This window comes from Chionomys nivalis, chromosome 19, assembly GCF_950005125.1.
Source record: "Chionomys nivalis chromosome 19, mChiNiv1.1, whole genome shotgun sequence".
NCBI classification, from domain to species: domain Eukaryota; kingdom Metazoa; phylum Chordata; class Mammalia; order Rodentia; family Cricetidae; genus Chionomys; species Chionomys nivalis.
Genome location: NC_080104.1, coordinates 19,267,099 through 19,289,666, shown reverse-complemented (window position 1 = coordinate 19,289,666; position 22,568 = coordinate 19,267,099).

Here is a 22,568-nt window from a genome sequence, read left to right as displayed (position 1 = left end):
TTATCCAGCGCTCTGCATAAAGCTTTATATTCAAGTCTCTCTGCTTCCTAGGACTCTTAGTAAGATGTGCATGGTATTCTTGAAGCTCTGTTAGGTATGGTGTTAACTTTATTATTAGATATAGTGTTAACTGTTAGATATAGTGTTAGCTGTTAGATATAGTGTTAACTTTCGAGCATGTTTTAGAATTGCTACCGGTCCTGATGTGTTCTGATGCCTTGAACTTCTGAAAATGAAGGCGAACTAAGGCACCCTTGGCCCAGCCTCTTTATATCACGTGATGACCATATTTTTTTGTCAATACTGTCACTTTTGTGCAATATCATTCTTATAGAGTTCAAGGAAATGCTTGTATTTCTGATGGAAATGAAGAAAACCCATTTAGAATGTATGGAGGGAGCTGTGTAGTGTGGGCTGGATAAGCAAGGATGGGGCAAGCATCTGGTATGTGTGTCCATAGAAAAATTTGCTAAATATAAATTAGGGTGCCATAAGCTATTATATATTTATATTTGACAAACTACACATATATTTATGACCTATTGATTATATAAAGTTTAGTAGAAAATTAATATATTCATTATTATGAAATAAAATATTATTAATTAAAAATATTTGAAGTATGTGCTGCTTAATTTTTGTCAACTTGATACAAACTTGAACCACCTGGCAAGAGGGACCCTCAGTTGAGAAATGCCCCCTATCAGATTAGTCTCTGGGCATGTCTGGTGGGCATTTTCTTGATTAATGGTTGTTATGGGAGAGTACAGTCCATTTTGGGGAGTGCTACCTCTAAGCAGGTAGTCCTGAGTTGTATAAAAGAAACTAGTTGGGCAGGCCTTGGAGAGTAAGCCAGTGGGCAACATTCCTTCATCGTCCTTGCTCCAGTTCCTACCCTGAGTTCCTGCCATGACTTCCATTTTAATGATCTATAAGCCAAGCAAATCCTTCCTCCAAGTTGCTTTTGCTCTTGGTGATTAGCGTGGCAACACAGAAAGGAATTAAGGCAAAGTAATTGTTTCTATTTCCAGCTTTCACTCCCAAGTCTTTATAGCCCTAAAGATTTTGAAATTCTCTATGAATGTCATTTGTTTATCATGTTTCCTCCTCTGACCACTGGTTTTAGAGTTATTGTTATTAATCAATTGAGGTTCGGCTACACTTGCATGGAGCGTTAAGGGAAATAATGCAAACAGAGTTCAAGTGTGGGGGCAACATGTTACTTCTCCGCTCTTCTGGCTGCATTATGTTACGAGATATACTGACCATTGTGTTCACCACTAGCAGTACAGAGTGCAGGAAGATGTGCATAGTAGGGCCCCCGGTATTGGCAGCAGCCATCCCCAAACCCTGTCATTAGCGGCGTCGTCATGTGGTTCCTTTGCCTCTTTCTCCCTATGACGTCTCGATCGTATGGGGTCACCAGGAGTCTTTTGTCAGACTCCTGTGTAACTTGGGGACATACGGAATGCAAGATTCAGTCTCGGGGGAGCTTGTGTCCCTTTTCTGGATACAGCACACCGCATCTCTCTTTCACAGCTACTGTGCCGCCTGCCTTAAGAGCATCCACGTTGCTGCTGCGTGCTAGGTTCCAGAGAGGGAGTGGATTGTACGGCTGTTCTCCTTAGCTGGGATTTGGTTTGGGGTCAGAGAGACAGTAGGAACCCGGTGCTTCCATTTCTAAAGCGGACATGATCTGACAACAGGAAGGACGGTCCGGCATGCTGTCTTCAAAGAACCCTGCTGCAGACAACAGTAGGGTTCCTTGCCTAGTGAGCCCCCTGTGGCTGGTTCTGTGCGCCGGATTGGAGAAACGACAGAAGCCTGGCAACATTTCCCAAGATAACTCTCTCGATGCAATGTACCACAGATCATAAAACGTACATTGATCCAGCGGATCACATATCACTCCTGAAATGCATTTCTTCTTTTCCAAATTACACCCATGGAGTAGATTACAGTGAACTTTGATGTTGGGTACAAGGGCTATATTTGCTTATTTTTTATTTAATGTTTTTAGAACAAGGGCATGGTTAGGGTGATGTAAAAAAAAAAAGAAGATCTGAATTCTGAGGGTCAGTTAAGATTGGAGAGCTGTCGCGGCCCCCCTCGTCCAGCAAGGATGACGCGACCACACCGGAGCTCTTCTCACTGCAGTTTTATTCAGGACCTTGTTAACAATTGTAAAATTTCTCTCTCTCTCTCTCTCCTCCTCAGGCAAAACCTCTCCCAGCCCTTAAGTAGGCATGGGCAACCAACCCCGGATTGCCAGGTGGGCACTGCCCATAGGTTCACACATATGCAAGCAGCTGACAGTCATTGCATGATAATAGCATAAGTCAGGCCTAGTTGATATTAGGAGTTGATTATCACAGAGCACTTGCTTTCGGGATTGCGGAGGGAGGGAGCCAGCATCATCAGGTGCGACTCCACGCAGCTCTCTACGTTGCCATTAGGTGTGGCTTCACGCAGCTCGCTACAGAGAGCCATCCCTCTTGATGGTGGTCTCACACTGTGAAGGTCAAATAGACCATAATAGCCCCTGGTTAACTTCCCACATTTATGAATGTAGTCTGGAGAAATTAGTTGACTTGTTTCAGGTCACAGTTACTAGCAGGAACAGGTTCACAGGCTCCAAGTTCAAGACCTTTGCATTTTGGTTTTCCAGCATGGCCAGAGTGTATCTGATAAAGAACCATGTCAGTCATCTCCCTGTATGGACTTGCAGTGGCCATGGGAGAGGATATAAAGGTATCACATCCTACATCTCCAAACACGTTGCTTACTGAGTCCCAGAGGTTGAGCAAACTTGCCTCCTTGACTTGTGGTTAAAGCTGAAACTGCACACCCTCCTCTACTCACGAGGTGGCACACTGATTCCATGTGTTCTTGGCTTCTTTAGCAGAGCTAGAAGAGACAGGAATGACTGCTTTGTGGGTGTATCTGTCTGCTCAGGTGATTGAGACACCATGGAGCAGAATGAACGTGCTATGGTCATCAGCTTTGCTGAGCAGTCTGAGGTGCGGAAGTCCCCCATTCTGCCTGAAGACACAGGCTAAATCGAATGGATTAGTTTTTTGAATAGAGACTTTCCATCAAAGTGTGTGGAGAGATTGCCACGCAGAAACTTGAAAACACATAGCTGTTTCTTTCCATTTCTTTTTTTCCCTTCCCTCAAGCTTTGCTTGTTTGCATCCCCTCTCCAATGTCTCACATGCACCAAGCTGTCCAAGGGCTTGACCTTCTGATCCTCCTGCATCTACCTCCCGAGTGCTGGGATTACAGGTATATACCACCACGCTCAGTTTTATGGGGCTTCCAACATGTTAGGCAGCAACTGAGCTGTACCCCTACTCCACATATAGTTACTTTTAGTTCATTATGAAAGTCTCAGTTGAGAGGAAAAATGACATGCTTTCTTCCCCCAACCATGCCCCTGTCCTAAAAACAATAAATAACAAAAGCAAATGTAACCTTTGTACCCAGCATTGAAGTTCATTGTAATCTGCTCCATGGGTGTAATTTGGAAAAGAAGCGAAACATTTCAGGAGTGATACGTGATCCACTGGATAAATGTACATTTTACAAGTTGCGATTTGCTTACTCATTAGCGCGGACCAGTTTTGTATGTTGCCCAGTAGTGAAGAAGACTGTATTTCAAAACTAAGACTAAGACAGGGAATGACTGTGATTGTGCATTGAGGTGATTTACACGGAGGGTCTAAAAAGATTCTATTTGAGGTTTTGAAATCATGTATGTGTGTGTGGGTTTGTGCATATCAGTGCAGTGTCCATGGGTTCCAGGAGTAGGTACCTGGATCCCCTAGTACTTGAGTTATGGGTAGCTGTGAGCTGCACCCATGTGGGTGCTGTGGATTGAACTCAGTCTTGTGAAAGAGCAGCAAGAACTTAAGTTCTGAGCCATCTCCCCAGCCCTGCCCCCCTCAGTAGTTTTAGAGAGGGGAAAAAGGGGGTGGAAATGATGTAACTATAATACCTAAGCATGAAATTCTCAAAAAATTATATAATGCTTATAAGTATTGTAGTTATTTAAAAAACAAATTATGAACTATGTAATATAGACAAGTGGCTCGCTCTCCTGTCTTACTATCATGCATGTTAAAATTCTGTGTAACATTTATGAACTATGTAATAAAGACAGAAAAGACTCCCCCCCCCTCTTCTTCCATGTTAAAATTCTGGGTACACGTGTTTCCACATCAATAGCTTACCTTGAACAAATTTTTTTTGTCTCAATTTTCTTAACTATAAAATGAGTGAGAACAATATCTCCCTCCAAAGTTTGGGAGACCCATTGAAAGAAGAATTAAATGTAAAACATTCAGAGTAGGTCCCAGCTATAACAGGCTGTTTCTAGGGTATGTGGATAGTAATTCTTGTTTCCATGTTTAAGTGAATCAATGCATTAACAAAGGTGTGTTTATGAGTTATCGCAAATCCATAGACTTGTGAGTCTGCTGGCTTACTTCTGTGGTTTCCTTCTGGGTTGTTTGTAGTTGACATACCACAGCCCTTTGTATGTCCCGAGGGTGAGGACCAGACCTTGTTTGTAGTGGTGGCAACACCAGAAGTCCCATAACCATGCCTCACAACCGCATTCTCATGGCTGTGCGGTTGGTGAAATGGCTCAGTGGGTTACGGCACTTGCTGCTTTAGTGCTATGGAGAAAGCAGCCCTGGGGGAGGGCTGCCCTGGACACTTGTGTATGCTGAAGGCTAGAGTTCATCCTCAGTGTGGCTCTCCCCTAGGAGGGAGTGCCGTGCTTGCACAAAATGCTTAGCATCTTTAAGTTCAAGAGTTCTCCTAAATTCTAGGTTCTGCTGACGCCACACTCTTGGTTTCTCACCAACTAAAAAGACAGAAACCCCAGATGTCACGCAGACCACTTGTCAAACGCCTGATTGCCTTCTGTGGTCACCTGAAACCCCAAGTGAGAACTCTTAAGGAAACCAATGCTTGCTTCTGTCTCTTGCTGCTGAATATGTCTGCACAGAGATGCTGGCCTTCAGGATTGTATATGTGAAAAATAAACCCCCAATAGAATTAAGTATAAAAGAAAATCAATCCTTTCTTTTGGGTCCATGTTGTTTAGCTTATTAACATCTGTTCAATGCTATTATTTGTGTTGGAGGGCTTGGTTGAATTACTAATGATCTGCAATTGTCTAACGGGAATGAATTTTATTGAGTTGAACAATGATGCAATCATTCCCACTGTGCTGTTGGGTTGCCGGTTTTTTTTTTTTTTTTCAGAAGTCGTAGAATGCTTTGTAATGTAAACTGACGCTTGCTCGGTTTTCACAGTAGGGATAATCTTTAAACTCTCCTTATATTAACTCATCTAGTCATCAGAATAATCTTGTGAAGGAGGTGATGGAGGAATTACTTTCAATTAATAAAGAAAACTGCTTGGCCCTGATAGGACAGAAAATTAGATAGGCGGAGTAAACAGAACAGAATGCTGGGAGAAAGAAGCCGAGTAAGGAGTCGCCATGATTCTCCCACTCCAGACAGACGCAGGTTAAGATCTTTCCTGGTAAGCCAGCTCGTGGTACTACACAGAATATTAGAAATGGGTTAGATCAATATGTAGGAGCTAGCCAATAAGAGGCTGTAGCTAATGGGCCAGGCAGTGATTAAAAGAATACAGTTTCCGTGTAATTATTTCAGGGCATAAGCTAGCCATGCGGGTGGCCGGGTGCCGGGGACGCAGTCCCGCCGCTCCTATTACAACAGAGTGGCACCCAACGTGCTAATAAACTCCACATAAAACCTGAGAGGGCTTAAAAAGGACACTCACTCTGCAGGTAAGTGAGCTGCATATAGTCAGGGTGGGTTTGTCTATCCAGGGTGTGGAGAGGACCTAAATAAACTCTCTTGTTCCTCTTGCTTTAGTTGATTTTTTTAGACATTAATTTTAAAGGTTCCAGAGCTCAGAAATGTATTGTTAACTTTCTCCTAGCTTTGTCCTAGAAAAAACCTCTGATTGGAGCCAATGAAGAGATGCAGGGCTTATGTCCAGAGAATGTGTTTTTCCCTAGTCTTCCAAAGAAAGGATGACTTTTTTTTTTTTTTTATTCTCTCAGGTGCTCTGGGAAAAGGCAGATGTTTGCTATCTCCTTATATTCTTGAGGAAAAATGGTGTCTTATGTATCCCAATAATTAATTGCACAGTTAACTACTTCAAAGGAACTAAAAAGACTGGGGTTGTAGAGTTCCTTGTCAGTCACTGTGCTCCAGATACTTGCTGATATAGAAGCTAATAGCTCATATATCTCAAGAACATCCATTAGACACTTAACTACCCAAGGCCTGCCCATCTGACGGTGCCCTTCCAAAAGCCTTGCTCGCACCTGTTACAGACATTGTGCTGCCTTCCCACCTCTACTTTGTGGTTGTGTAGACACCAACCCTGGGGTGGGGAAGAAGCAGCCCCGGGTGACCTTCCCCACTTGCTTCAATAATTTGTTCTTTTTCCTAAGGATGTTTATGTGTGTGTGTGTGAGCGTGTGTATATATATATTGCATTCTGATTACTGTCGCCTCCTTTATCATCTCTTCCCTCCATCCCACCACGGTTCCCCATCATCCCTTTCCCACATTCACGTCTCTTCCTTTTGTATCCCACTAAGTTTAATCAGGGCCATCTATGTGCCCACGGGCTTGAAGCTGTCCCTTGAAGTGTGGTGAGCTCATTGGTGGCTTTATCACTAAAGACATGTCTGCCCCCCTCCAGAATATCAGTTATCTATTCTTTGTCAGGGTTGGGAGACAGAACCACAGGTGCCCCCTTCCTGGCTATTATAGCTTACTGTTGACAGGTTCTGTCTTGTACATTGCAGGCACAGCTGCTGCTGTGAAATCATGATTGCATTGATGCGTCATTCCCAGGAGATAGAATTTCACAGTTCTCTCCCACTGTATTCTGACTCATACATTCTTTCTGTTTGCTCTTCCATATCATTCTCCGAACCGTAGATGTGGTGGGATTCAGAAGTCTGAGCATCCAGCTGTCACTTAACCTCAGCACCTGGAGCATCCATTCATCTCTGCCTTTGCTGACATCATTTGTGAAGAGAAGTTTCTCTGATTAAGTCTGAAAGCAGTGTTTGTCTTTGGGTATAAACAGAAATCTTTAGAAGGGAGCTTGGCACTGTGTCAATTTAGCCACCGTAGTGCTGAAAGCATCCTCAACCCTGGGCTTTTAACCAAGTTGATAGTATCAGACATATATTCTTTCTTGTGGAGTGGGTCTCAAAACTAGAGGGTGCTTGGTTGTGCACATAATGGTTTTGCCATTGTTGGACCAGTGGGCACATCTTGTCTGGCAAATTGGTATTGTGGTTGTGTTCTCAGTTAGGTCAGGCAGCTTATGTTGTTTATGGCCTGGCAGCCTGCATTACATTGTCCAGTACTATGGAAGCTGGCTAGCAGGGAGAAAGCCGCCCTCTCAGTTCTAGTACGGCGTCTTCCGGAATAAGGTCAGCAGTAGTGGACAATAAGAAGAAATGGAAACTGTCAACCAAGTGTAGAGACGTCATATGGGCGAAAAATCTTTGCCAGCTATCTCTCTGATGGAAGATTAATATGTAGAATACAGAAACAACAAACAAACCAACAAAATAGATCCCTAAAAACAAAACCAAAAACCAAAACCAAACCAAGAATAGCATAAACCAAATTAAACACTAAGAAAACAAACAACTCAACTTGAAAAAAAAAATGGGCCGTGGGTCTGAACAGAGAATTCTCAATGGAATTCATACAGATGGCTAGTAAACATTTCAAATGTGTTCAATATCCTTGGCCATTGGGAAAAGGTCATTCAAACTCCTTTGAAACTCTATCTCATCCCAGTCAGGATGGCTATCATAAAAATATCAAGTGGCAACAAATGTTGGAGAGGATGTAGGGAAATCAGAACCCTATTTACTGTTTGGGAGAATGTAAACTGGTGTAGTAGCCACCGCAGAAATCATAACGGGGTGGGGGGGCAGTTCATCATCATCATCATCAACAACAGCAATAAACCAACTAGAAATAGAGCTGCTACAGGTAGCTCTCCAGGGCATATACCCTCAGGACTCTGGATCATACTACAGGGATTTTGCTCGATAATGTCCATTGTTGCTTTATCCACAATAGCCAGGGAAGTGACTCAGTCTATATGTCTATCAATTGACGAATGGGTAATGAAAACGTGGCACACACTCACAATGGGGTTTTATTCGTCCGTAAAGACAAATGAAATTCTTAAATTTACAGGCAAATGAATCAATTTGGAAAAATTATACTGAGCAAGGTAACTCAGACTCAGAAAGACGAACAGCGCATGCTCTGTCTCGTGTGTCAATCTGAGCTTCTAATCTTTAGATTGGTATGTTGAACTTGGAATACCTACGGAAGGTGGAAACAAGAATAGAGTGGTTTGGGGTGGGGGATGACCCAAGGGAGGGGGAACAGCACACCATATGATATGAATGCAGAGATGGGGAACCCTAGGGTGGAGAGTTTAAGCAGGGATGAGAACAGAGGGACTGGAAGTTATGGGAGAGGGAGGGGGAGGGTTAATCAAAATGAAGGGAGTATGAAAAAGCCGTATGGAGACCTCCTACTTTGTAAGTCAACTAAAAAAAATACGAGATCCAGCTGGGCGATGGTGGTGCACACCTTTAATCCCAGCTCTTGGGAGGCAGAGGCAGGCGGATCTCTGTGGGTTCGAGACCAGCCTGGTCTACAAGAGCTAGTTCCAGGACAGGCTCCAAAACCACAGAGAAACCCTGTCTCGAAAAACCAATAAATAAATAAATAAATAAATAAATAAATAAATAAAAATACGAGATCCAGGAAGGTGTAAGCTTTCTGGCTGAATTAATGCTGCACCTGACAGCCATGAGTTATTAAACAAAATCGCAGTGGCAGATACGGTATCTCTCTCTATGAGCTGTTGGTCAGGGAGGCCACAGAGGTTCTCAGTGTAATACAGGATCTCCTCATTCCTCTTTTTTGAGTGGTTAGCAATGGTGTGAGCTTGTGATCACAGAACCATCCTATCCACAGGATCCCAAGAGCAACTGCCCCATGAGTATTTTCTGATTTTTAACATCAAAAAGTGACAGTGATTTTTGCATCAGAAAATTTCTAGTTGACTCAACATAATGATATTATCAATCACACTAATAGAAGAGTTGTTTTAGAGTGTCACATCCCTGTACTTTAAAAAAAAAGATTTACTTTTATTATTGCTAATCACGTGTCTGTGTTTTGATTATGGGTATGTACATACGAGTGCGGGTGCCTGTGGAGGCCAGGGACATTGGGTCTTCTGGAGCTAGAGTTCCAGGTGGCTGTGATTCCCCTGAAATGCGTGCTGGCAACTAAGTTCTTGTCCTCTGCAGGAGCAGTATGTGCTCTGAATCACTGATCCAACTTTCCAGCCTCTAGTGCAGCATTCTTACTTGTTATTTTCTAAATGTTCATTCAGCCTAAAAATTGTAAGTCTAGATGAATATGAATTAGATTGAAACTGGTCCATTTGTGTGTGTATGTGTGGGTGTGGTCTGTATGTGTGTTTCTGGGGATCAAATGTGGAGCCTTAGACATTCTGAGCAGATTCTGTACCATTGAGCTATAATCCCAGTCCTCCAGTGATATCGTGTGATTTAGCATCCACCAGGAATTGATCACAGTATAGTTACATCTTTGTGGTTTGGGTCACTACAGACACAGTTAGAAGCACACAAGTGCATACTAGTCCTGCGAGAAGTAACAATGTACAACAGAACAAAAGACTGACAGGTGAAAAGGTATCCTCACAAAATGCACAATTCACCAGGAAGTAGTTGTGCCCACAGCATAAATGACCTTGGGGACACCCAAGGCAAAGAGTAGTTGAATCCCCAGAGACCCCTGCTACCCAAACTGCTCTATTTTGCATTTGTGTGAATAAAAAAACCAAATATGTGTATTTCTTATTACAGAAAAAAGGTTTCAAGATACTTTTATGCAAGGCAGAAAATGCTTTCCTTTCAGAAATTCTTAAGTCAACGCAACAAAGTCTCAGGCTTCACTTACTAGCACTCCGTTAGCCAGCATTGCAGTGTCCCTAGAGCATGGTGGGAATTTGTCCGCTGTGTTCAGTTTGTTAGAGCACTGTATGCATGAGTTTCTTCTCTGAAAAGTATTTGTGCATGCTGGATTGTGCATGCACGCATTCATCCCCAAAGATAGCTACATCCTAAAATGTGTACTTGAGAATATTGCTGTGTATGAAAAAAGGAACTTGCAGATATGATTAAATGAAGGATTCTGATATTGAGAGATTATCCGGAGTTATCTGTGTGAGTCCTAAATATGACCACCAATGTCCTTGAGACAGGCAGGATGACTGACAGAGAGAAGGGGATCGGAGAACAACACAGGATGCAGCACAAGCAAAGAACTAGAGGGCTGACACTTCGTTATTAATTTTTATTTTATTACTGTTTTTATTTGTTTTTCAGTGCTGGGGATTGAACTCAGGGCCTTGCAACTCTTAAGGAAATCCCTAGCCTGACTCCAGCTTAAGACGCTAACACAGACAAATGATTGTTTCTCAAAGACTGGAGGAAGCGTGGTGCCACTCCTAAGGATTTTAGTCCAGTGAACTATTTGGGAATGAATGAATGCTGTGGAATTTGTAACAGCACTGATAAGAAACCAATATAGTTCTATTGTATCCAAGTGCCGTTGTTACCTCGTCTTCTTCCTGGTGTAGTATAGGCTGCTCTAGAACTTGCTGTATAAGAAAGATGACCTTGAACTTTTGATCTTCTGTTTCTACCTCCTAAGTGCTCGGATCTCAGGTGGTCAACACCACCTTGGGTTTATGAGGTATTAGAGAGTGCATCCAGAGTTTTGTGCACGAAGGGCAAACACTCTGCTAACTGAGCCATATCCCCAGCCATCTTCCCTGAAAATTTTTCTTACTGGAGTAATTCTTCCTCAATTTGAATTTATGATGATCTTAAACATCCAGTTTCCAGGCTGGAAGAGCATCCTTCTGGAAATAATAATCATTATTCATCTGTTTGTAACCTCTCTGCTTGGTTGGTTCCTTGTGCAGAACACTAAGTTGTGTTCATGTGTTTAGGCAGGCATTCAACTCGCCTAGTTTCTCACAGGTGATTTCCCTTAGCCAGTGGTCAGTTCAGTTGACTAACATTGATAGCAGCAGGCAGCCAGGCTGGGAAATGTCTCTGACTCACCCATGTGGTGGGTTCTGAAAGAAAACAGTAAGGATGCTGTTTCAGTTTGAGTGCGGCTTGCTCTGTGTGGGAGACGATGAAGAGCATTCTGGGACCCAAAGTTGGCCTTTCAAGATCTGCCTGAAATAGGCAACGTCTTACGGTAACCTCAGGGGAAGGAAGTCGGTGTTGGTAGAGTGCTCCTTCCACGAACATAAACCAAGATGCCTGACCTACATTGAGGGCCTCCAAAATGACCTTCACTGTCATCCTAGAAGTTCAAGGTTAAGCATAAAATAAACACTGAATGAAAATCATCCTAAACACATGGAGTGCTTGAAATCCATGGCTTCATCCAACTTTGCTTTTTCCAACCAAAGGGCAATACCGCTGCAAGATTGAGTGGGCAGTTATGTGGTTGTGTGGGCAGCTTTTTCATGTCTTTAGGACGAGCTTTCCCTTGCATTTGCAAGGCCGTTCACTCTTCACTCTGACGGGGTCTCAACACCAGTGAGAGAGACCGTCTGCTAAGTGGTGTGGTTTGTGGACCTCCAGAAGGAAACTCTGCCTGCCAAGTTCATCTCTGTGCTTTGCTCTAACGTCCTCTTTGAAGAATCACTTTTGACAGCTGTTGAAAAATGCCAACTCATTACCAGGAAAGGTAGGTTTAATTTCTTTAGCCTTTCTTTAGAAACTTTGCTCTTAGGAATGGAGAGATAGCTTGAAAGCTAAGAACACTTGCTGCTCTTACAGAGGACTTGACTTCCACTCTGAAACTCATGTTGGGTGACTTACACCCGACTATAACTCCAGCTTCAGGGGAACTAAAGGCACCTTTAGGTCTCTGGGGATACCAGCATATGCGTGCAAACACACACACATAGTTTTAAAAATGTCTTTAAAAAGACCTCTAGCTCATAAGATTCAATCATTGTGACATGGATCAATAAGGAAACATTCTTAACTCTTATGCTCATGGTCTAGAAAGGCAGACAGAAAATGTTAGCACTTGGCAGCTGGATCACCACGTTGACATCGATACATAACCACTGGATACATAAATGACAAGTTGCTCTCTCCCATCCCCATGTGGATTTCTGCAGGAACCTTACTTGCCTTGGAGTCTCTGATTTCTTTCTCCTTTCCTTATAAATATATGAATACATAAACTCATGTATTTATTGGGTCTCTCTCTCTCTCTCTCTCTCTCTGCACATGTGCATGTTACAGCATGCATATGAAGTTCAGAGTTTTCAAGAGTCAGTTTTCTCCTTCCTCCATGTAGACTGGGATTGCATTCAGGTTGTCAAGTTTGTTAAGAAGCACCATGCTGAGCCATCTTGCCTGCCTGTCTCATCGTTTCTTCAGATGACGTGATCCAATTCTACGTTCACGGCCCACCTATTATGGGATGTCCCTGCTTTGAGCTGACCTGGGTGCTTTGCCTTTTTGAAAACCACACTGGACATGTATGCCTGTGCTGGACGTTTTGAAGTTGAAGAATGATGGTGGGAGCTCCATGTGAACAGCATCATAGTCAATCAATGATTTCGCCACCAACACAAGACATTCTTATTGTTTTTATTTGTGTGTGTGTGTTCATGAGCATACCTGTGTGCATGCACACAAGTGCAGTGCCCATGGAGGCCAGATGATGGTGTCAAATCCCCTAACCGAGAATTATCACCAGTTTGAAGTCACCCAGTACCTGTGCTGGGAACCCGACTTCAGTTCCCTACAAACAGCAGTATGTGCTCCTATCTCCCAGACCATGTTCCTAGTGCATCTGCTCCTAAGAACGTTCTTCAGTCACTGTTGCTGATGCAGCGGCACCACAACCCCTCTCCCAGGTTCCGGGCATCTGCTAGGAACTCCGACCCTGAGCCCTCTCTTCCACTTGTCACAGCTCAAGACACAACAGAGGCAGAGGGGAGGGTATAAAATTGGGGAAAATGTGGATGTTGGACACCCTTAGTTGGAAAAGGTCTTCTGGATACAGGAAGAGAATAAGGTTGGATTTGGAACTTAGAAGATGTCAAGATTGCCGTGGCAACTGTTTACTGCATCTGTTTGTACAGATGCATGTACTGCAGATGTTTACTGTGGTACATTACAGGTACAGAGTGCCCAGGAAGCACAGCTTCCGAGAGTTATGGATGGATTTAACCTCGTCTATTAGAACTTTGTGTATTTGTCTACCTTAAGTTTCATTTTGAGGGGCTCTAGTAGGCCCAAGCATGGCAAATATGGCACTGGAAGGCCTTGCCCTTCTCCCCACTTCCCTCTTTTTTGCTAAACTGTTAGATTACATTGCTCAAGCTAGTTTCCAAGGTCTATTCCCTTATTTGATCACTTCCTTCTCCTGAGGCTGACTACCAAGGTTCAGACATCAACCCCACCCCCATTTGGCTCATCTAATTAACATGCCCAAATTAATCAACTCATCCTCACACGAGTTTTCCTATTTTCCCCTTATGAACTGCCATTTTCTTACGGACCATGACTATCTCCTCTCTACCCAGAGGTAGTCCTTTGTCCCTTCTCCTTGGTCCTTTTCCCTTCTCCCTTGTCCTTTACGTCCTGTCTTTGTCTCTTGTTCCTGGTGTGTCCTGTGCCAGTTTCAGTCCTGTCACATTTGTTTTAAAGCTATGTCACCTTGGAGCCAATTTACATGCTTTAGAAACAGTACATCCCAAGTATATGTGAACTGGGCATGATGGTAAACACCTGTCTTCCCAGCATGTGGGCAGTTAGGCAGGAGGGCTGGGAGTTTGAGGTCAGCCTGGGCCTGGTAGCAAGAAGCTGTTTAGATAGATAGATAGATAGATAGATAGATAGATAGATAGATAGATAGATAGATGATAGATAGATAGATAGAGTAGTGAGTTGGGGCAAAGTTGCATGTGCCTGAAGTTTTCCCTTTATGGTTGATTGTGGTTGACAGCTCTTGACCTGACCAAAGAGGAGAGAGTGTCTGAGGTATGCTGGGCATCCTGTTCTAGAATGATGGGCATTTCCGGGTCTCTAAAGGGTGCTGCTAAGATAAATGTGGCAATTAATTTTGTTATTCTTTAAGTCAAATCTGAATATGGAACACACATATAAACAGTGCTCTCAGGTGTAAAAACCTGGTGGACTGGCATTTAAGGAGCAATCAACAGGGAACATTTAGTAACCCCAAGTGTCTTTAGTAGTCTCTGTACTGAACCTCCCTTATTCTCTAACAGTTTTCTCAGAGATTGAAACATTTTTTTCCTTCAGGGAAGCTTCTTAGGCAGAAAAATAAACAACTCAAAGAGCTTCAGGAAGTTCCTGAAACAGATCAGATTCACAAGGCCCCTTCCCTGCTAGGGGAGAAGCTGAGAGTCATCCTCAGGCAACCCAAGTAGGAAAGAAGACTGAGACTGGACCCGCTACCTGGAAGCAGCAGAAACCAGCCAAGCTACCAGCTGGGGACATCTCCCTGGACACCTGTGAGCCCCTCTAGAGTCAAGTCTCTTGCCAACCCTATGATGGCCCCCTTAGTTAGGATATACACTTCGCTGCTCCCGTATCCACCCTTCCTATATCCCAACCATCCCAATCCCCCAAGCTCCTCCCATCCTCCCCTTCTCACGTTTCTCACCCCATTTCCCCTTAGCCCCATGCCACCTCACCCACAAGTTCCCAGTTTTTGCCCGGCAATCTTGTCTACTTCCCCTATCCAGGCGGATGACTATACGATTTTCTTTGGGTTCACTTTCTTATTTAGCTTCTCTAGGATCACAAATTATATACTCAATGTCCTTTATTTATAGCTAGAAACCAATTATGAGTGAGTACATCCCATGTTCCTCTTTTTGGGTCTGGGATACCTCACTCAGGATAGTGTTTTCTATTTGCATCCATTTGCATGCAAAATTCGAGAAGTCATTGTTTTTTACCGCTGAGTAGTACTCTAATATGGATATATTCCACACTTTCTTCATCCATTCCTCCATTGAAGGGCATCTAGGTTGTTTCCAGGTTCTGGCTATTACAAACAATGCTGCTATGAACATAGTTGAACAGATACTTTTGTCATGTGATAGGGCATCTCTTGGGTATATTCCCAAGAGTGGTATTACTGGATCTTGGGGTAGGTTGATCCCAAATTTCCTGAGAAATCGCCACACTGATTTCCAAAGTGGTTGCACAAGTTTGCATTCCCACCAGCAATGGATGAGTGTGCCCCTTACTCCACAGACTCTCCAGCAAAGGCTATCATTGGTGTTTTTGATTTTAGCCATTCTGACAGGTGTAAAATGGTATCTCAAAGTTGTTTTAATTTGCATTTCCCTTATCGCTAAGGAGATTGAGCATGATCTTAAGTGTCTTTTGGCCATTTGAATTTCTTCTGTTGAGAATTCTCTGTTCAGTTCACTGAGGAGAGGGAACCTGAAATGACCCTATCCTGTACTGATGAATATCTTACATATCACCTTAGAACCTTCATCTGGCGATGGATCGAGATAGAGACAGAGACTCAATTTGGAGCAACAGTCTGAGCTCTTAAGGTCCAAATGAGGAGCAGAAGGAGGGAGAACATGAGCAAGGAAGTCAGGACCATGAGGGGTGCACCCACCCACTGTGACAGTGGAACTGATGTATTGGGAGCCCACCAAGGCCAGCTGGACTGGGACTGAATAAGCATGGGTTGAAACTGGACTCTGAACATGGCGGACACTGAAGGCTGATGAGAAGCCAAGGACAATGGCACTAGGTTTCGATCCTAATACATGAACTGGCTTTGTGGGAGCTTAGCCTGTTTGGACGCTCACCTTCCTGGACCTAGATAGAAGTGGGAGGACTTTGGTCTTCCCGCAGGGCAGGGAATTTGGACTGCTCTCCAGTATTGAGAGGGAGAGGGAATGGAGTGGGGGGAGGAGAAGAGGAATGGGGATAGGGGGAGGGGAGTGGGGGGAGGAGGGGGAGGGAAATGGGAAACGGGGAGCAGGTGGAAATTTTAATTAAAAAAGAATAAAAATTAAAAAAAAAAAAAAAAAGAAACCAGCCAAGCTACCTGGAAGAGCTCCATACCAACTGAGGCACCTGGGAAGGGCACTGTCCAGCCTGTTTGCTGCCTGCAGGTTGTGCAGCAGGCACCAGGATCCCAGATTTGTGATCTGTCCTCCATGCTAGGGTGGGCTTTGGTGACACAATTGTCTTTAGTCGTTTCTTTTCCTGTAAGTGACCCCAATAAATCTCATGGTTCACCAAATTGAGTTTTGGTGGTATCAGTAATTTGGTTTTCTGTGGGCTCCCTATCTGGGGATAGTAGACTTATATGCTGTGTCTCCCCAGGAAAAGGTTTGTCACCCACACAACATTCTTCTCTTTCTCCAGTCTTTTTTAAAAAACTTTTTAGATTCTTTGTAGATTTCACATCATACATCCTGGTCCCACTCATCCACCTGTCCCCTTGCTTCCACCCTCTGCCTTTGCAACCTCCCCACCCCCCAAACAAAATTTAAAGAAAAAAAACAAAACAAAACCAAAACAAACTCCCTCAAAAATCAACCAACCAATCAAGCCACCAACCAAACCAAAAATCACAACTCAGAAACAAAACAAAACAAATAAAACAACAAGCGAAAAAATCTTGACTTGTGGCATGAAAGCTGCACCGTGGTTCAGTGAGTCACACAGTATATGGTTCATCCATCTTTACTTGTAAGTGTTCATTGCAATGAGTCATTGACCCCATTTGAGGCCCCTGGCTTCTGCTACACGCTGGATACTGGGCCTCCATTGGGACTCCTCTTGTATATCCTATTGTTGCCTTGTGTCACGGAGATCCTGCAGCTTTGGATCTGCAGGCCGGCCCCTTTCACATGCTCCAGCAGTTCATACATGGGGTGGATGTTGGGGTGGGCTACCTTGTAGTCCTGGTTCTGGGCCTGGGTGGTAGCCGATTGGTCAGTCTGCCAGCTTTTCATCATCAGCACCCAAGTGAGCTCCCCAGCACTGTCCTGGCAAACTCATCCAATGTTGCAGAAAATAAGGAGCTGGGCCATTTCTCGTGCTCTCTTATCCTCGGGTCCAGCTCAGCCACACTCAGACTACCAGGGCCAGCTCTACTGTTGGCCCAGCAAAGCACAGGGCCCGCTCTCTGTCTCTCTGGATTGCTGCCCTTGGTGAGGGGCAGGGCCTTCCTTTCTTTTTTTAAATTGAGGAGTCCTTAGATTTTGTTGACAGAAATCTAAAGAAATTTAGAAAACCCACAACAACATCAATAACTATGAGTTGTATCAGGTTGAGTTATAAATATTTGTGAAGTATTTTGCCTATTCTGAAAGTGAAGAAAAGTGTGTGTTGATTTTTTTCAGCCCTCATCTTGCAGTTGAGGCTAAAGCCAGGCAGTGTGGGAAGGAAAGGAAGGAACCTGGAGCAGCTCTTTCTACACAGGTTGACCTCATCCCCGTGAATCTCCTTGTTGAGGACATCTTCCCCTCTGCAGTACAAAGGGCATATGGACTTGGGCTTCTCTTTCATCCGTCTCTGGACCCAAGGGCAGAATTGCTATATGTTTGCGGTGAGTGTCACAACTGTGAGCCAGCGATTCTGCAGGAAGGCTGTAGATAGCTCGGTTAACCACACTGCTTGTCAAGAGACAGGGTAGACCGAGGCGAGTGAGATGGGGGTTGGTGGGAGTCGACTGGGAGGTGAGGCAGAGATGCAGTCTAGGTTATCTGGGGCAGTGAAGAGTTTCATTACTAGAACCCAACTGCTGTGCTGCATGCAACTCATGACACTATGGAAACAGGAGAACTAATCTAATAAATAATAACTCTTGGCTGAAGAAAGGTTCAACAGATGCTTAAGCCCAGTTAAAGTTACTGTACTACCTAACAGAAAAAAAATTAAAAAGTAAATATTAGCTTGAAAACATTCTTCTTTTCTGGAGTCGATTCTTGAATAAAATTCTTCGCTTATCCCCAACACAGTGAAATGGTAGTCAGAGTGTATAGTTCAAATACAAATATAAAACTTGCAAATCGTAGACCTTTCCCCAAAATTTGACAGCAGGTGACATGCTTGCTTCTTCATTGTATAATGCTTTTAAGATACATTTATGCTAAAGATCACTACTGGTTTTTTTTTAAGGTTTATTTTAGATTCTGTATAAACGTGTTGTTTGTACACATGTGAATGCAGATACTCAAAGAGGCCAGGAGAGGGTGCTGGGACTCCTGAAGCTGGAGTTACAAGCAGTTGTGATCTACTCAAAGCAAACGCTTAGGTCCTCCTGAAGAACAGTAAGTACTTTAAAAGTCTGGTCCATTTTTCCAATCCTTACTCTGTTGTTTTAAGTTGCTGGGTGGAATTCCATTGTTGGGATATACTCATGTTTACTTATTTATATAGTAATTGATGAACATTTTGGTAGCTTGTAATTTTGCCCATTATCACTTTTTAATGCATCTAGATGTTTGTGGGTCAGAAGGTTTTATTTCTTTCAGGTAGCCATCTAGGAGGTCTACTGAGATTTGTAAGTATACATTTGACTGGTAATGTATTTTCCAAAGTGTCATGCTTAAAGTAAAAAGAGCAGCAAATTAGTTAAAGGTAGTGTGTGAGTGTAAGTGTGTGTGTGTGTGTGTGTGTGTATGTGTGTGGTAGGTTTCGAAATAGGGTTTTCCTCATATATTCCAGGCTGACTTCTAACTCACAGTTCCGCTGCCTCAGACTCTTGAGTGCTGAGTTACAGCATGCCTCGTGTTTAGCAGAAATGTTTTTATGTAATATATTTTGATTGTGGTTTTCTTCTCCCCCAATTCCTTCCAGAACTTTCCCCATGCCTGTCCACTCAACTTTATGAGCAAGAAACTAAATGAAAAAACCTATAAAACAAACAAAATCAAAATAATCAAAAGGTTAAAAAGGTAAACAAAAAAAGTCAAAGCAAAAACAAAATGAAGGCAAAATGTCCATGAAAATACCATCGAGTTTGTTTTGTGCTGGCTTAGTGCTATTGGGCATGGAGCCTGCCATGGAGTGCGGTTAATATACCCAGTGAGACTCCAGTGGAGAAGATGGATTTTCCATTTGCCAGAGGGTATCAGTTGCAAATAACTTCTTGGTTAATCCCTTATTCACCTCCTCTTCTCATTTCTGAGACACCATCTGACTTGAACCTGTGTAGGTCCTGTGGATACTGCCACAGTCTCTGTGAGTTCATGTACACATCAGTCCAGAAGATACTGTTTTCTTGGAGTTATCCACCACCTCTAGCTCTTACAATCTTTTCACCTCCTCTTCTGCAAAGAACCCTGAGCCTTGAGGAGAGGTTTGATGAAGTCATCCTTCTTAGGACTGAGTACTCCAAAGCTACCCAGTCTTTGTACATTGTCCAGTTGTGGGTCTTTGTGTTAATCCCTGTGTGTTGAAAGAAGAATCATCTCTGATGTGGGATGAGTGAAGCACTGGCCTGTGAGAGCAGAACATCATTAGGAGCCATTTGATTGCTGTTTCTCTCTATGGATTCTGTTCCCTTTACCCCATCTCCTGTACCCCTCCCCATCCTTTCCTTCTCTGTCTCTATTCAGAAGGGGCAGGCCTCCTGTGGCCTTGATCATAGCATGGCACATCAAGTTGAGGTAGGACCTAGCTCTGCCCCCGTCTGCATCAAGGCTAGGCAAGGTATTCCAGCATGGGGAATAGGCTCCCAAAAGCCAGCTAAGTGCCAGGAACAGGTCCTGCTCTCACTGCTAGGTCCCTTATAAACAGACCAAGCTACACAACTGTCACACACATGAAGAGTGCCTAGGTCTGTTCCATGCAGGCTCCCTAACTGTTGATTCAGAGTCCATGAGATCCCGTGAGCTCAGCTCAGGTGTCTCTGACTTTTCATTAGCAAAGAGGCTGCATCAGTTAGTATTTACTTAAGATTCTAGAATCAGGCAACAAGTCATTCTACAAAATGCAGTAAGTGTTCTGAGTAGAAGAGGAGAGGTTGGCTTTGTGGGGGTTGAAAAAAGCAGAAGCAAGGCAAAAACCACATTAGTATTTTCAAGTTATTTTTCTAGCTTTATTAAAACAGAAAGAATGCAGATTAGTGTGGCTACTAAGAAAATCATTAAGGTGGGGCCTGAAAACATCAAGGAAGAGAACTTCAATATGATCCAGCCAGACTATTCTGGGTATATATATCCCTGAACAAAGTTTGTTTCATATAGAGATAATTGCATATCATTTTTATTGCCTTATTGTTCATAATAACACAATTATGCTATCAGCCTAGGTACCCATTAATGGATAAGGAAAACATGGTACATATGCACGGGAGTTTGACTCAGCTCTCAAAAGGAATGATCAGAGTCTGATGTGAAATTTTTTTCTAGTAATGTCAGAAGCTATACTCCTAGAGCATCAACAGCATTACCACCTAAACACGAGTTAAACAAGAACAACAACAATAAAAAAAAATACAAAGTAGATGAGAGAAAACCCATGAGGCCTCAACACTACACAAAGAACCACAGGCAGCTAAGAAATTGTGAGAGTGGGAGAAACAGTCTTCTCTGGGGAAGAAGCACATCGATTGGTTATCTAGTAACAAATGGTAATCCCTGCGAACAAATATACAAGTAACATTATGTAGACTGAGCAGGATATATTTAGGAATATGTATCTATTTACATATAGATAGGTGCATGTAACAAAAATTAATGAAAAAAGAGGCCATGAATTTGTAAAAAAGGAAGTAGGCTATTGGGGAGGGTTTGAAGGAAGGAAATGAAAGGGGGAAATGATAACAAAGAATCATGAACTAAAAAATAAAATAAAAAAGAACAAAAGTATGTTGCATTCAGGAAAATGGGTAGAACTTGAGATCATTGTGTTAAGTGAAATAAACTAGATCGACAAAGGCAAAGCATTTGTCCTCTTATGTACGGAATCTGTGGGAAGGCAGGAAAGGATGTCAAAGGAAAAGAAGGGTTATTGGGGATGGGAAAGGAAGAGAGAAAGGGGGTGGGGGAGGGATAAAACAGAGTGCTAGAGGATGTGAATGAAGAACCTTGTGTTTGTGAATAGAAGTGTCATAATGAAACTCTACGGTGTAAATTAGTGTGTGATAATAACTAAAAAAGAAAGAACTAAAACAGACAAACAGAGGGCTCGCCTTTAATGTGCTGACTCAGGCTGATTGGCTCTGACTATAGTTATTTATTTATTTATTTACTTTCACTGACCCATTTTTCTGTTTTTAGCACATCAGATGCTACTGTATTTAGTCTGGTGTGCTGGGGGCATAGTACAGGGCTATTCTAAGAGTTTTCTGCCATAAACTTTGCGTGATAGCATCATTTTTATTTCTGTCAGAAATATGTGCGATCCAGTGATTCCTACATCCTTACTAAAGGTTGATGTTCTTGCTTTTTAAATTTTAATAACTCTGGTGAGTTTGTGAACTGCCGTGTATGTTTGAAACTGTGTACATGCACGAGTGTGGAGGCCAAAGGACAGCCTCCACTGTAATTCTCTGATGATATGCATCTTTTCTCCCCCCCCACTTTGTTTCTTCACTTCTTTGTTTGTTTCTTGCCCCCCTTCTTTTCTTTTTTTCTCTCACTGGCATGGAACTCACCTAGTTGATTAAGCTAACGGGTCAGTGAGCACCAGAGAGCCATCCATCTTTGCCTCCTCAGTGCTGGGCTTATAAAAGCATGTACTTGATATAGATATGAATAATTTGCATTGGTATGAATCTTGTTCTACTGATACAAATTTAAGATCAATTTTGTTATACATATATATATTTCTGCTTTTGATTAAGGTATTGTGTTTGTGCAACTCATTTAAAAATGTAATGTATAATTAAGAAATATAGGTTACTAGATAATCATCTATAATAGTCAAGCTTGTAGTCATGTTACTTAGATTTCCTAGATATATAAAGATATATTTCAGTTAGATAGATAATCTTCAAACCTTTCAAAGACTTACAGAATATGGCATTTACAATGTTTTAAAACTGAGAACTTTTCATGACAGTGAGACACATCTGCTCGTGGCAGCACCAATCTACTTCAAGAGGATGATGAGCATCAAAGAGGCTCCTTATGAAGTTTGCTAGCCATTTGGCAAGAAACTGTTCTTGCCTGGACTGCTTCATGTTATGCTGTATGAACTAGACATGCAAGACCCACAGAAAAATGACTGCTGAAGTTGTCTAAAGGTGAAACAGTTCTTCAGGGTTCCTGCTTGATAAAAGAGTCTGCCAGACATTTTACAGGACACAGAAGAAAGCAACTGATGGGCTTTGCCATTACAAGGCAGAACAGATCTTTGGATTTCCTAC